Source organism: Dermacentor variabilis, chromosome 6, assembly GCF_050947875.1.
Source record: "Dermacentor variabilis isolate Ectoservices chromosome 6, ASM5094787v1, whole genome shotgun sequence".
NCBI lineage: Eukaryota > Metazoa > Arthropoda > Arachnida > Ixodida > Ixodidae > Dermacentor > Dermacentor variabilis.
The window spans coordinates 150,035,799-150,048,682 of NC_134573.1; positions in this window are offsets into that span (position 1 = coordinate 150,035,799).

The following is a 12,884-nucleotide window of genomic DNA, read 5'->3' on the forward strand; positions in this document are numbered from 1 at the left end:
TCTCAGCACTCTATACATTCCTCTCTCTCTCTCTATATATATATATATATATATATATCTGTGAGAGTACGACGTGATAACTGCTTCCGTTTTCCGAGCTCCCTTATCCCCGTTCTGGTAACACACTTCCTTCTGATTGGGACCCACGCCAAGGCACCTTGCGAACACACCACCGTCTTCTTCCGTCACCGCTGTCCAGTTCCCCCTAATTCGATCGTGATCCTTGTGATTCGTGTTCTTATTCGCCCGAAAATCCAATGACCGTTGAACGGCGACGCGTCGCTATCGATCGTCAAGACCAATGACTGCAACGGCGTCTTTGTGTGCACATAGTATAGACAAGCTCTTGGAAAGCTTCCTCTTTGTCTTCACTGCAGTGCGTTGCCCGCCGAGCGGCCTCACAGACAGGCTTCCGTTTGGGCAGCCTGACCTGGCCGACATGCAGCGCTGCGCCAGCAGAGGTCATTCTTGCCGGAAAGTGAGTGCCATAAATAAACATTCGCGCAACCAACTTCCTGTAAAACCGGCTGACCTCACGGACGCGCGCACTTTTCTCATACACCAGCATGCATTATGGATATCAAACAGTCTTGTAGGTTGCATGAGCATTACTTTTTGTGGGCCTGTCTGTGGCTCATTCTTTCCGTATTTCTCATCCATGACGACGCTTTCAAGAAATGCTTTCCCACTTGGGACAAATTAGTAGCACCCATCTTAAAGAAGAGAAGCCTATACACCTTAACACAGAAGGAAGAAATTAATGCAATCGTGATCAATCCGTAGACTTCAGGGACAGGAGGGAAAAAATGGGTCTCCAAACCACGCTGTGAAGGTGGTTGGATAACGATCCTGTGAACGACAACTAGAACGGTTACCCATTGCGACGTAGGTTGAAATCATTCACGTGGCGACATTCACACGCACTTTACCTAATTATTGGCCGAAGATGTTTCGCAGGCCTGCGAGTTGGTTTGCGTCGCTACTTCGTGTATCGACATAGAGTGGACCAGAGAGAAGAGAAATTCGCCGCGCTTCGTATGCACGCTGCTCTTCAGGAGTCCTCACTACTTCCACAGCACTGTGACAACACAAATCAGTTGCTGGGCTGGTTCTTTTACGTATGAAGTGTAGTTACATCACTCCCTGCTTCGTATGCTACAGTCAAGCTGCCGTCGCCGCGGCAACTCGCTCAACAGGAATCGATTACTGGGAAACGTAAGCGGGAAAAGCTACATGTTCCGCATTACATGTAGGGGCCGGAGCGCCTTATCATCAATTATGTGTTTTAACTTGTTCTTTATTAAAACCTGTGCTGTTCTGTATGTTGTATGCATGATTGCAAAGAATATATGCACTGTTTTCTTTACTTTGCTGAGTGCTTGTAGCCTTCGCCTTGCGGGGGTATGAGCCATTGCATTTGAGGGTATGAGCCATTGATGATGATAGTTTTCTATCGACGTTACGCCTCGAAAAAATATCCGGATCATAGCCATAGACAGATTCGTTGCAAAAGGAGCGAGAAGGAGGGCGAGTGCGCGAACACTCGACATAATCATGCGCATAATCATGCGACATAATCATAACTTCTGCGCAGACGTTTACATCTACTGGATGTACGGACTGTGAACTTGAATGGCAGAGGGCTCGATCGATTCGCCGGCTGGTCGAGAGACAACGTCCGTCCATCGTGTTTTAGTTTGCTTGCCGTCACGAGCGGAGAGGCATAGTAGCGTGTATCCAAGTGCAGCCGTGAATCCTGATGCTTCTGTCAACTCTTGCTACCCAGTGACCATCGAACGAAACTACTTTTACTGCACTGCAACCAAGTGCGATATTAATGAAGGATATCAGCAAAAGTGCTTATCGCCAGAAATGGGCTCCGGGACTTTTCTTTCTTAGCGTGAACCCAAAACTCTTAATGGTGAATTCTCGTACGCTCCTGCCCACCGTGGTCAATTATTGCTTAGTGGCTTTGGCGTTGCGCTACTACGTACGAGGTCGCGGGATCAAATCTCGGCCGCGGAGGTCGCATTTCGATGAGGCGAAATGCAAGAACCCTCGTGTGCCGTGCGTGGGTGCATAATAAGAGAACCCCAGGTGGTCGAAATTGATCCGGAGGCCACCACTACAGCGTGCCTCGTAATCAAACCGTGGTCTTGGCACGCAGGACCCCAGAATTTTCATTCTCGTACGTTACTCCCGTTTCCCTTCTTTTTTGAGAAGAAATCCGCTGGGAATAAACATGTAGGTAACTAAGAAAAGGCATATGTGAAAGTCCCTACCTTTGACGCTTTGCCTGGTATGCTTGCCGCATTTTTGGATAAAAGTAAATCTCCGAGCAAGACGCGATCGCCGAATTGAAGTCCCAGCAGACTGACGTGCGAGCTGCCATTTACAGCGAGGAAATAACCAGATTGCAACTAACAGAGTATTAAACCAGACCCCTTTAATGGACCTTCATTACTTGTTCTTTCTAGTTGAAAAACGCCTATGGGAAAGGTTGGTATGCCGCCCAAAGTGACCACGACGTACCGCAGCTACGCGCGGTGTCTTTTGGAAGGCACTTAGGCACTTAACACGCGCGTTCCAGCGAGTTGCGCTTCTTTTCCGTTTTTCTCCAGCACTCCAGTAGGAAAGGTTGCGCATCTCGCTGGAATACGCTCGCAAGTTGGTCTCCCGCGCCTGTTTGCTATGCAAACGACGCTTTGCATACGCTTGCCATACAAACGACAACTTTTCGGATAAAATTTTCACGACCACAAATGCAATAAAAAAAAGAGTATTGACAGACTCTGACGAAACGAAAAAAAAAAACCGCGAAAGAAAAACGGATGCCACTGACAAGAACGAAATTGCCGGATGAAGTGAAAGAGTTTGAATGAAAGAGTCTATGGGGCATTCTGCCCACTAGGCGGTTACTGGCGGACTCGAGAATGGTGCCAAGCGAAAAATGTCCTCATTTCAATATTGAAACCATAACACAAACTATTTCCCAACGCCAAGTATCCAAAATGGCATTGCGCTTTGCCATAAAGAACTTAGTGCCCATTAAGAAATAGTGCACATAATTGTATATTACAAAAACAAGAATAAATAAATGTCTAATAACAATCGCAATAATCAATATATAAAACAGCTGAGACCTTGAAAAGGACAAGAAAACAGTACGAGCCGCATTCCCGGTCATACTGAAAACAAGGTTGCTAGTATGGAGGTTTCTTTAAAAAAAAAGCAAGTTGCAGTAAACAAAGAGTAACGCTTCCTGCAACAGTTGCAGAGGCACTCCCTCAAGTTAAGGAATGACGCTTTGCCATTCAGCATTCGGCACTTCCAACTGCGATAAACAATCAAATATTGACATTCTACAAAAAAAATCGTTAACTTAGAACACAAGAAACCAACAAGAGACAAAGCAGAGAATTAGAAGCTGCATAATACTGTAATGTCGCGGATTCGACCTACATGAAATGATGCGATGAGATAATGGCGTGTGAAAATTAGAACAACTTGTGCATTGTTAAACGATAATGTGAATTATCTGTACACATGCTACTTGTTCTATAATAACCATCCACATAATGTGAGCCCTGGCTGTGGTGGCGTGACGTTTCGAGGTGTTTCGCGCGCCAGCTATGACCAGTCCGCGAACTCACCTAGCGCCGTAACAATGTCTGCTTACCAGCTATTTCGAAGGTCCTTTTAATTGAATGTAACCTGTATAATCATAGTGGCGACTTTCTCGGTCGACACATACACCTGCGCACGATATGTGCTTTTGAAAGAGGGAGAGCGAGAGAATTTTTTTTTAATTATGGAGTTTTACGTGCCAAAACCACTTTGTGATTATGAGGCACGCCGTAGTGGAGGACTCCGGAAATTTCGACCACCTGGGGTTCTTTAACGAGCACCACTAAGTACACGGGTGTTTTCGCATTTAGCCCCCATCAAAATGCGGCCGCCGTGGCCGGGATTCGATCCCGCGACCTCGTGCTCAGCAGCCTAACACCATAGCCACTGAGCAAGCACGGCGGGTAGGGAGAGCGAGAGAGAGATAAACGAAGAGGGCAAGGTAACGATGGTAACGTGGTTTTATTGTGGTTTGTAACACGAGCCGATCCTTTGCACAGTCCGATCCTGATAGTTCTATCGCATTACATTCGCACAGGTGTAGTCATGTAGGACCTAGCTTCTTTGCTACCACCTCCAGGTTTGGTGTCGCTTTGATGGCGAGGAAACGTGGTGTTGGGCATCCCATATGGCGCGGAAAAATATTTGGAGTACGCTTAAGCTTCGCCTCTAAGAATGGAACGTCCGGTTGCATTCAAAGATCCCTGACTGCTTCTCGCGCTTCCCGGCAATTGCAGCTTATGTAACCGTAATAGTATTGATAGATAGTTTGTCAATACTATCTAGACGATAGTGCAGAGCCACAGCAAAAAAGTTGCACTATTTTAAGGTTTCTGATACTATTTCGCCCTTTTAATATTTCAGTCTGGTAATATTTAACATAAAAGGCATGCGCTGTCGTTGTTTTGTTTCCTGACATTTGTTTGTGGGCTGTCAGTCTCATAATTCCGAGGGATAACTTTGTCAGGGATGTAAGACGAGGTATGAGCAACCTTATTTATAGACTAGTGCGGCAATATAACCCGCATATACCGTATGTCATATAGCATAGCACGACGAATTAGCATAGAAATCCCCTCTGCATCGCCGTCGTATGCGACGAGGTGGTGAAAACTTGTGTTAGTATTTCAGATGAGGCTTCGGCCCATTAACAACTGCAATTACCCTATTTGAACTATTGAAATACATGTGAAAACGCAGGAACAGTTTTATTAGTAGGGGTGCGCGAATTTATGAGTCTCTTTTGGATAACAATTCGAATTATTAAATTTTTGATTGACTTTCGATAAGGTAGCCACTATTTATAAATACGAATATTTTTCGTGTACTCTTCGAATGTTTCAATACGTCAACTGTGCGCAATTAAATAAAATTGGAGCAAAAACATGATAAATTTCGACCCCCCGGGCAGGCAACTTTGGAAACACAATTATTAGTTTTTTTTCTAAGTTAAGCTACATAGAGCTACATCGCAAAACCAATCTATGGCCTAAATCAAAGCTCAACTCCTGATAGTTAGCAGACTTTAAAGATCAAACCTGATCAAATTCGTTGCAAAAAACCCATTCACCCCCCATTTTCTATATTTTTTCTTCATTTATTTTAAGTTTAATAATGTTTGTTTTAGCGCCCGTCTCAACAACTGAAAGGCCTTGACGGCAGTGCCCTATGGAATGCAAGAGTAGAAACATAATAAATTAAAGGTACAGAATATAACTTCCAGCAATAATGCATGCTGAAGTATAAGTGCAGAGCATCATTTTGTTTAAGGAAACGAACAAAGTCGAAGTAACTGCTAAACGCATTTATGTCGGGCATAGTATGCGCCAATTTTAGACAAACACCCAATAAAAATATTCATGTCAGATTAACTGACATTGTACGCTTGCGACAACCGTGTCATGGGGCAGCTTAAAGATTAGGATAAAACACGTCAGAGTAGTAGCTGATTTTCAGCGGCGGAAACCAAAACTGCAGTGATGCTAGTAACTCAGAACAACCAAACAGCCCGCGTGCGACTTCTCATAAGACCTTCAGCTAACGCGCTAGTCTCCTTTCATTAAAAAAAATGGATACTTAATTCCAGTAACGGGCTCGAGTAGCCAAAGTAATGGGGTCAGCGAATTTATCTGTCGTAGCATGGTGCGATCGAATCGGCGCTGGACGGCTTCTATCAGGTCACTTTGATGGGTACTATGAGAATTCCACATAGCATATGCAAATTCAAATCGCTGTCTGACTAGTGCACACAACAGTGTTTCCTAAACATTGAAGATGGGGGATCGTTTTCGTCAGTCTAGATATTACGCCTAAATGCCTTATCGCGCGATTCACAATACAAGCAACATGAAGGTGAAAATCGAACCTTATGAATACGCAAACCTCAAGGTCACGAACATAAAGCACACGACGAATACTATCCTCAGATATAGTGTAAATAAACTTCGTCTACACACGCCTTCGTGTAAATAAAGCTTGTTGTTGCTGTTGTTGTCTTTTGTATTTTTTCACGTTATTTTGGAGCCTGTTAGCAACATGCAGCTGATGAATAAAAGAAATGTCTTCTTGCATTTATAGCCGTCATTTATGCACTCTATTCTTCGAAACAAACAAAAACCATCAGAAAGATTGCGATTTAACTTCACGACAGAGCAAAACGCTACTAAACAGCGCTGGTCAAACTGACTGATTAGAAATACAGCTATGCCACAGGAGTTCCTATCTAAATACATAGAAACAGTGCGTGCGTGCGTTATTTCATAGAGTGCCTAAATTTTACGACGAAAGTCATTTGAAATACAAGCTAGTGCTGCGCACAGATCCGTGACCGTGTTCAAGGCTCCCTCGTTTGACCTAGCGGTTTATTTCAGTGTGGTAACAAGAAAGTTCATACTTTAGCCATGGAAATAGTGTTCCAAGGGCAGAAAAAACGGTTTAGATGGCATCTCTAGCTGAACCGGGCCGCTGGCTTCGGTCTGGTTATAACCTAGTCGTTTGAGGCGAAAAGCGACATGGGAGAAATGTCCAGACAAGAAACTTCTGGTGGGAAACTAAAAAAAGATACGTTCAGAGAGGTTCATTGATTACGACAGAACCTGCTTTGTTACCTTTTTTCTTGCACTTGTTTTTTTTTTCCTTTTTTTTCGGCTTGAGCTTGACACCCCGGATACGAACCAGCCAAAGCTTTTGGCACCTGGCACAGCGACAGCATCGAAGTCGGAGGAAGGAATGGAATATAGGTAAGCAAGAACTAGTAAAAACCACAACCGAAGCCAAACTTCGAGCGAAAGCAATTGAAGGAATTGCGTGCTGCCGCCCTGGCACTGAGAAAGGCCGAAGCTGCCCAGTGAAGCACACAACGTCTCGAAGGATGGGCCATTCTATTTTCGAAGTCGGTAGACCATCAAGGCCGTCTCGCAGGTGGGTCAACGAGAAAGCGGAATAGGGGAAACAAGGGATTTCCCTGGTCTCCCACATCGCCCCGTACGCAATCAAGCGCAGTGTCGAAACCAGGACCGAGATTCTCCTACTTGAGATTGGAAGCGCCCATAACTGCGGTGGTCGACAAGAGCCACACGAAGCCGCGTTTCTCTTTCTCCATGGGTTAAAGTAAGAATGGGCAGCAACAATTCTGGCAAGGAAACAGAAGCGAGGAAACCTTCGTTCATCCTTGCCTATACGTTTGGCTACGTCTTTCTTTCAGCATAATAACAAGTCTTACGAAGACAACTTGTAAGGGCAGATATGATGAGTGGCGCGCTACCGTGTACCATTACGATTGTTATTCAAATGACGCCACCAAACACATATTCGTCGAACAGGGTAGAGCGCCGCATTAGGTGATAGAATAAGGAAGTATCCAACATGTTCATTGTTTTGCCATGGACATATAGATTATTGTGTAGGCTTTCAGCACCAAGGAGGCGGCACTAAAATGCAGTATAGTACGAACCGTGATGCAAAATGCGCTTTAACGCTGCCCGAAGCGCAATATACGTGTTCCGAATTTGATTTTCTTTAAGATTACGCTTGAATGCAGATACGCAATGCTACTTATCCTTAGCTCGGAAAAAAAAGCACCAACCGACGTTGCACATAGCGATATTGCAATTAGCTACGATTAATGCGTTTAATGCATCTAATTGAGGAAGATGAGATTCTCATATTTCCGAGACATTCTGTTGTGAAGCTGAACCGACACAAATGCGTACGCACGGCTTTCTGAATATTTTGCAGAGAATCTGTTTACCGCTACCCCCAAACGGCACAATTGTGTCCGCGGACAGAAAAGTGCAAGCAAACACTATCATCATCAACAATGGCTCATACCGCGCCTAAGCAAGCAAAAAAATGCACCATAGAAAAGAACATGTCGAAAACTGTGAGAATTAATGGCTCATGCGCGCGGAAGCAATGGCTCATACCCTCGTAAGCAAGCAAAAATGCACCATAGAAAACATGTCGACAACTGTGACCATCAATGGCTCATGCGCGCGAAAGCAATGGCTCATACCCCCGTAAGCAAGCAAAAAATGCATCATAGAAAAGACAATGTCGAAAACTGATCATCAATGCTCATGTGCGCGGAAGCAATGGCTCATACCCCCACAAGCAAGCAAAAAATGCACCACAGAAAAGAACATGTCGAAAACTGTGGCTATCAATGGATGCACGCGGAAGCAATGGCTCATACCCCTGTAAGCAAGCAAAAAATGCCTCATAGAAAAGACCATGTCGAAAACTGATATCATCAATGGCTTACGCGCGCGAAAGCAATGGCTCATACCCCCGTAAGCAAGCAAAAAGTGCATCATAGAAAAAACCATGCCAAAAACTGATCATCAATGGCTCATGCGCGCGAAAGCAATGGCTCATACCCCCGTAAGCAAGCAAAAAATGCATCATAGAAAAGACAATGTCGAAAACTGATCATCAATGCTCATGTGCGCGGAAGCAATGGCTCATACCCCACAAGCAAGCAAAAAATGCACCACAGAAAAGAACATGTCGAAAACTGTGGCCATCAATGGATGCACGCGGAAGCAATGGCTCATACCCCTGTAAGCAAGCAAAAAATGCCTCATAGAAAAGACCATGTCGAAAACTGATATCATCAATGGCTTACGCGCGCGAAAGCAATGGCTCATACCCCCGTAAGCAAGCAAAAAGTGCATCATAGAAAAAACCATGCCAAAAACTGATCATCAATGGCTCATGCGCGCGGAAGCAATGGCTCATACCCCTGTAAGCAAGCAAAAAAATGCAGTGGCTCATAGCCTCGTAAGGACACAAGAGGACACAATGTATGCACACCCGAGAGCAAAGATATACGGACCAGGGGTTGCGCGATAAAGCCGTGTTTTTCCTCTGCCTGTGAACGCAACTTGAAATGGAGGACTGCAGCATACTCGTTAATTCCAGTTTATGTTTGTTAATTACGAAAAGATTCGGTTTCTTTAGCCACTCTGCAGTCCGTATACTTTTGCTCCCGGATGTACATCTCCCCTAACACGCCAAGATCGGACATCGAGTGTTTCATGCGGAGGCACTTCTAGGTACTGGCGAGTAACCACATCACACCGCTCATCATTGTCGGCGATTTTAACGTGAGCATTGCCAAGCCACAAAACAGGTGGTCTGTCCAGTTCGTCGCCGACGAGATTACCTTGACGTGCTTGACCGGTGCCATTAGCTAACAAACACACATGGAACATGCATTGGTCTTACGTTGGGAAAGAACACTTCTGCAGTTAAAACTGAAAATTTAGCAGTATATCGTAGTGACCACCAAACAGTCGTGACGATCGTTACAAAATAAAATGTTTCTGAAACCACCTTCACAGGGTGAAATGGTCCTGAATTTTTGTCTTGCTTTCCTTCGCGTTGCTTTAATTGCTTGCATATATAGAGGAGCGGAACTTTGAATCAGCGCGTTCTGTAACTGTTATATTTGTGGTTTCTACTATAGTTTTCCATTTTTCCATCCATTACTTACCAATCAGGAGAAGACGCTTTTTCGACTGGCTGTGTTGACACGCATTCTGGCAGTTTTTCTAGCATAAATATTGTGATTTTTTATATGAAAATACAAACAAAAGAGATCTCTGAAGAGAACATACATGAAATAATAATAAAAATGTTCTAAGACAGAGCTTCATTTCCATGACGGAGTATGCAAAAAAGGATATCTGAAGAAAGATGCTTTCTTAAATATTTTGTTCTCTTTGAAATACATTGGTGATAAGAGGTATACGAATTTCCGCGTTAACCCCTAAATTCGTTCCGTGCCTGAAAAGTGTTCTCCGGAATGCTTAGCGGATAGAAACCAACCGAACGAACCAAAACAACAGGTATTTTTACCGCAGTACTTCGGAGTGATTTTTTATATACCTGTACTCGATCTAGAAGGTCAGGAAAATATTTTATTCTTTACTCAATTTTGATGGGGATAGTGGAAGGTAGAAAGAGAAAGATGGCAAATAGCGAGCGGGGTGATAATGCAACCGGAATTCGCGCAAAGGTTTTAACTTCCACCGGAGTCTCTGAGTATTCTGAAAAAAAAATATTAGTTTTCTTCGGCATATTACTGGCACCCTTAATGCCTAAAAGTGACTTTGACGTGGTGAGTTCTCGCAGTTTTCTGACATCGCGTGGCAGACAGGCTAAAATGGGCGCAGCGCGAGACTTTTTGAACAATTGCAGAGGCCTAATAACAATAAAAAACGTGTGGAATCGAAAATAACAAATTTTATTTCGTTTGGTACAATCATGATTAATCAGTGTGAAAAAGTCATGTCAGGTGGAGAACTTTCGCGGTTTTCGTGACGTTGTGTGAGAGACAAGTGAAGTGGGGATATGGCCCGAAAAAATATTTCACCATTCATGGGGAGAGACAGAGAGAGAGAGACAGATGCAAATAAGAGAAAGGCAGGGAGGTTAACCAGAGTTAAAACCTCCGGTTTGCTACCTTGCACAAGGGGAAGGGAAAGGGGAAGACGGAAGGAAGAACGGGACAAAAATAAAAGCGTGGATGATTTCAGAAATGCAATAGAAACATTTGGAAATACGTTACAGCACCCCAGGAATTCGCCCGCAGTTCTCCGCAAACCCGGCTGCTGGTGCTCTGTAAGTAGTGCAACATTGCGTTCGATCGCGGCATCCACTTGTGAATAAAGAGAAACTGCCACGCCAGTAGTGTCGTTTACAACCATAGCGTTATGGCGACATTGATACGCGCCAGTGGAGCCGGCCCTCCGCGCACCACGGAGCAATTTACGATCGCCAACAACATGGATGTTGCGGCTGAGTTCAGCGTAAAACAAGGATTTGCTTCAAGCGTCGTAAATGGGCGCTGTATACTCGTTCGGCGGATCGCATACTTTCGCTTTGGCCCCTTTCTCGCGAGCTGCTGCGTTCGCGAAACAAATATCAAAGCCACAATTACTGCAAAGAAAGTAACCAAGAAATAATGGTCTCAAGTCTCCGGAACGAAAAGCGTTTTTCCACCTTTTACAGGGTGGGCGCCCGAGTTGACCGGCCTGCTGGTTTCTCTCGGCGAACGTCAGTATATGTAAGAAAATGTTTACTCCCTTAAGTTCACGGTGCTGACGTGAAATAATGCACGTGTTTTTGAGTAGTATGGTGAGCCTTCTTGGCCGCTGCTTCACGCTGACTAAGGCGTTGCTTGTGAATCTTCAAATAAACTCTTCCACAAGCACCACGAAGCGACTAATTTTTAACTTTCCTTGTGGTAGTTGTAACGCTTATAATTTGCCGTTGTTGCATTTTTTTTTTTTGCTGCTACTGCAATTTTTCCTTGGTGATATTTGTGTCATTGCTTTTGGTGTTAGACCTGTCCAGTTATTTATCATGTTATGAACCGTTCTTATTGTGTGTTGCGCCGCCAATAGTGGCATGTAACAATGGCATTAGGGAATGCTATCAGTTTTGGCATTCAGATGTTGCCAAGCGGCATACCTTATTTGTTCGATTATTGCGACGATTGTGCTGTTGAAAATCCTAATTATGCTCTAAGAACATGTAACAAAAGTCAAACTTTTTAATGTCATATACTTATTCCAATGAACTAAATTGTGCATTTCATAAGTCACAATTTTTCAGCGACAATCATAATTGAAGATGGTTGTATGGACGTGATTTCACATGCAACTATTTCAACTATGACAAGTAGGTGCTCAGAGGGGGAAAGATCGAACAAAATTACAGTAACATGCGAGATATTCCTACGCTCTTCACCTCCCAAAGAAAATCACGGTGGTCCTCATATATTGTAGGGCTTCTGGTGTTCCGTAATCCGGAATAAATAAAAAAGTGAATCGCCGTATTTGCTCACTTCCAGATATAAATGACGTGACAGCCACCTGCAGCTGAAAAATAACCTGGAACTGCGCACTTGGGCGTCCGAGCAGCTCCGGTAAGAAGCAAGCTAAAATTTTGTATATTAGATTATTCTAATATTGTAATCTAATGTATTTCAGCAATCGTTCGCGCTATTTGAAGACCCCCGTGCGTGCGAAGAAACAACTTGCTTGCTCCTGCTCCACGTGTACGTTTAATAAATGACGCTTCATAACGTACTACGTAAACGACAAACAAACTTGCCGACTTTAGGATTACGGGAATGCGACTATCGTGTTATATATTATTTGTGAGAACGGCTATTGAGCATTCAAAAGGTATTCCATATTTGATTCGATTCGATCGATTCGGCCTCAAAAATCCCTATTCGCACATCCCCAAAATTTTTTGAACTTCAATTGCGTGCGGCAGTGACAGCGCCTATACACCGTATCGACCGCGTGGTAGGGCGCCACGCGGGAAGCTCTCTGATTTGTAAACATATTTTTCTTTCTTTTTTTGTTTGTTAATGCGCCGTTAACTAAGCTTCCACGACAGTGTCAAATTTTGTACAACCCATTTAGAGTTCCTGTACTGATAATTATCATTATTTTTTTGTGTTTGTACGTTGATGCACTGTAATTAATCTTTTCCCAGTTTTGTTTTTCCTTTGTATTTACATTACGCACTGTTCACCTCACCTATGTAACATTTACCCTATGTAATACCCTCCCTAGAGGGCCTTTAGGGTTATTGTGAAATAAATAAATAAATAAATAAAGCGCTCTAACCGCATTTGCCCCGATGCATATCCCTCACTCTGCAAAGCCTGCGAGACCCGCGCTCACCTCGATCACATTATCTGGCAATGCCCCAAAGCCTCACCCACCAACAACCCC